Source organism: Stegastes partitus, unplaced genomic scaffold, assembly GCF_000690725.1.
Source record: "Stegastes partitus isolate 25-593 unplaced genomic scaffold, Stegastes_partitus-1.0.2 Scaffold6, whole genome shotgun sequence".
In the NCBI taxonomy this organism is placed as follows: Eukaryota; Metazoa; Chordata; class Actinopteri; family Pomacentridae; genus Stegastes; species Stegastes partitus.
In genome coordinates, this window is record NW_007577737.1 from 1348654 (window position 1) to 1352798 (window position 4145).

Consider the following 4145-nt stretch of genomic DNA (forward strand, 5'->3'; position numbering starts at 1 on the left):
GTATGTATGTATGTATGTATGTATGTATGTATGGGTGAATGTATGTATGTACGTATGTACATATGTATGTATGAAAGTGTGAACACATTCTTTGTGACCCACAGAATCCTGAAGTCCACTGAGAGCTTTTCGGTCCACTGGTCATTAGTTTCAGTCTGTAGGAGCAGGACTTCCTGCTGAACTCTGTTTTTGATGCTCTGCTGTTTCAGTTGGTTCAGTGGTGTTGTAAGAAAACAGGAAGTGGTCACATGGACAGTCCTGAGGATCCATATTACCCTGTTAAGAAACAACCTCCTCAGGAACACCTTCCAGCGTACTTACCTCAGAGCCCAGTCACACAGACACCAGTCCCTGTCATCAGCGTGAGTACTGCACAGCTATACTATGTTTCCTGTATATCTGTATTACCGTGTACATGATGGTTTCTACATGCATGTAAACACTGCTTGGTCAAAATCTGCTGTACTCATTTAAAGCCTGATGTTTGAATGTGATGCTCTTTATGTTTTCCACAGGAGGAGACGCCCAGAAAGAACAGGACAGGTTTCTATGCAGTGAATCCCTGAGAGTCCCCCTGATGGTACCCTAGTGCATTTATCCAGGTGTGAATGCAACAGGCTGCCTGCTGTAGCAGTCGCTTGTATACTTAACCCGACTTAAACTGTTATTAAAATTGAAAGAATAAACCCTGCACACTATATTTAAAACTAAACGGTCAAAGCTGCGATCGCTGATAACACTAAAAACTGAAACCACTGAAGGTGGACCCATGTCAGCCTCGGTTAATCTTTTAACAAAAGGTTTAGTTTGACTAGTTGTATGATTGATGGTACGATTTGCATAACACGCTGACGGTGATAAAGTCATGAATGAGTCACGCTCTTCACCCAGAGGTCCTCCTTGGAGCCTCAGGCTGGGTTTAGTAAACCGTTTGATCTTTTTCTTCTTAGCAGGTAAATATATAACATAGGTAAACATACTTACATATATTACAGTGGTTCAAATAGATACCGCTGGTATCACTCTCGGGTGAAAGAACACTTTTAAATATATATTTTTTATTTTAAGTATTTAGTATTACATGCTTGTGAAAACCACATAGTTAGAAACTAGTTGACAAATTTGATTTAAATGTCTGATTTTTACTGTCCAGAGAAGCTGAAGCAGCATAGTCTAGTCTCTGCTACATATCAAATCAGCAGCCTATCACACGTTTCAGTTACAATCTTTCTTTAAAAAAATATTATTTTTGTTAAAATACACAGATTTTAATTTTGACTTCACACTTAGCATCCGAGAGTTATGTAATGCGGTGTCGTAATTCTGAGGAACTGAGGTGTTTCTGACCTCTCCCTCTCCCACAACAGTAGATGCTAGTCATGGCTTAATCATTCAGGGACTGTTTGACACTCAGGCCACACCACTATCTGACAGGAAGGCTGAGCTTTGTATGGTTTTGTATGAATGCACAACTTTATTAAACAAAAGCCTTCTCACACAACAAAAGGTGTGCTCATAAAAATGAATTGATGTCAGATTTCCACATCTTAAAAGAGTCACCGTGACTTAGAATGACATAACTGTCAGCAATTATGTCTAATTTAGAAACTGTCATTTTTTTTTTTTTTTATTGATTGCGTTTTTCTCAAGCAGTAAAAGCGTCAGTGTTTATCACAAAGTAAAAGACGCCGTAGAAAGTGCACAGCATGGAGCATATATTATTATTTATTACACAGTTCTTTTCTTTGCTATGTTGGTTTTTTCTCAACAGTGCCCTCAAAAGAATTCACTTAATAACTGATCACTTTTTCTTTAACGACTGGTTCTCCATCAGATTTCAGGAACATAACCACATAACAAATCCACAGCGACTCAACATGAATGCCTGAATTGTCACTATATTTATTGCACATGTCAAATGTTCTCAAGTACATGTAAATATCGATCAAATGTAAATAAATTGGTCTGAAGTATAATTAAACCTTCTTACTGAGTATTTACTTTTATTCACATGTACATACTGAGAACATAGCCAGACAGGGCGGCTGTGGCTCAGGTGGTTGAGCGGTTGCCCTCTGATCGTAAGGTTGGCGGTTTGATCCCCTCCACAGTAGAAGTGTCCTTGGGCAAGACACTGAACCTGAAGTTGCTCCCAATGGCAGGCAGCACCTTGCATGGCAGCTCTGTTGCCATTGGTGTATAAATGTGTGTATGAATGGGTGAATGAGAAACACATTGTAAAGAGCTTTGAGTGCCGCTAAGGTAGAAAAATGCTAGGTAAGTGCAGACCATTGACCATTTACATTTACATGACAAAAGCACAAACACAACCAGGCAGCGTATGCAGTAGATCTTTCAAAAGAGAAATTATAAATGGCAGAATGAAGTTGGGTTGTTGTTGTTGTTGAGGATCATCCTGCTGTTTTCAAACAGTGATTAGTGCATTACAGTTTTTACCTCCTGTAACAAACCATTTAAGGAACAGAACAAGAAATATGAATATATGTTGAGGCCAGCAGCTGGAGGTCAGCGACATGAAGCTCCGGATCCAGAGACATCTGCAGGGAGAACAAACACAGAGAACACAAGCATACTGACAAGAAAACACCCGCAAGAAATGAGAATGATGTGGTACGCTCCTGACATGGCATCCTACCACTCAAACAGTGTGGGCTTGACTTGTGGCTTTTAAAACCCTGTGACTAAACCCAATAAGCTCTACATTTCCAGCCCAAATGTTTAAGTAAAATTAGTAAATTCAACTTTTATTATACTAGTAGTATCAATGCTCAATTTAAGAAAATATTCATTTCTTTTCACTTAAAAAATCAAATGCACGATTAGATTTCCCAGGGTGCAACATGGCTATTTATCAGCCTTCACCAGATCCAACCAGTTTGTAGGTCCAGTAAAAAAGGTGCATCCTGATTGGAAAGAATGTAAATATTTGAAGGCGACACATTTCACAGGGTTGTACAGGCATCTGTGACGCGAGCAGACAAGCACTTATTGTCTAAAACAGCTCTTGTTGAATGTGCTACCCCAGCACCAGGGCACTCTTTTCATTAAACAATTAGTTATCAGTGCACAAATGGCGATGATAAACACTGAGGGTTGAGTATACAGTTGCTTATGATTAACTTTGCTCTTTTCTCCGTGTCTGAGGAGCAACATTTGCTTAGAGCTGTTAATAGAAAGATTAATGCCTGCTGCATTGTGAGCAGAACAGTGGACCTGAAGGAACAAACACAATGGCTGAGCGAAACGAAACAAACATAATGTAGGGTGTAACCAAACACAGCTCTATTATGGTGACATGAAGGTAGAGCAGATACTCTACATTCATCTGGCCACACACACACACACACACGCACACACACCCTGTCATTGTCCTTAATAGCATGTTCTCCCCGTGCAGCGTGGGTTCTCTCCGGGTTCTCCGGCTTCCTCCCACAGTCTAGAAACATGTTGAGGTTAGTTGGTGATTGTAAATTGTCTGTAGGTGTGAATGTGAGTGTGCTTGGTTGTCTGTCTCTAAGTGTGATAGACTGGTTACCTGTCCAGTGAACCTGCCTTCACCCTGAGTCAGCTGGGATAGACTCCAGCCCCCCACCACCCTACTGAGGATTAAGATTTAGAGATGATGGATGGATGGATGGATTCTCCTTAATATCTTACTTTTCGAGATTTTCTGTCATTTTAAGTGTTGAAATAAAACCAACCCTTCATTTGGAAAATTCTTTAAGAAGCTGTTGCAGGATAATTATGTGACCATCTGCACAGAAATGGTTTGTTTAGAGGATTTGTAATGCATCACATTAGAGAAGCGGCACTAGTGAAGGTCACCAATGATCTTCCAACAGCCTCAGACTGTGGACTAGTTTCTGCATTCGACACAGTGGATCACAGCATCTTATTACAGAGATTGGAACATGCCATTGGGATTAAATCAGCCTTCACATACACCCAAAGGGGAAAGAGAGGCTGCCACTAAGCAAAGGAGAAGATGGAGGAGGGTATAACAGTCCCATCTGTAATGAAGCACTGAGTCCAAGTAATGGCAGCACACTCTCATTGATAATGAAGGGGAGAGTTCAGCATTTGGCCCCTGGATGGCAGCACAAGTCAACGAATCCTAGAGTCTG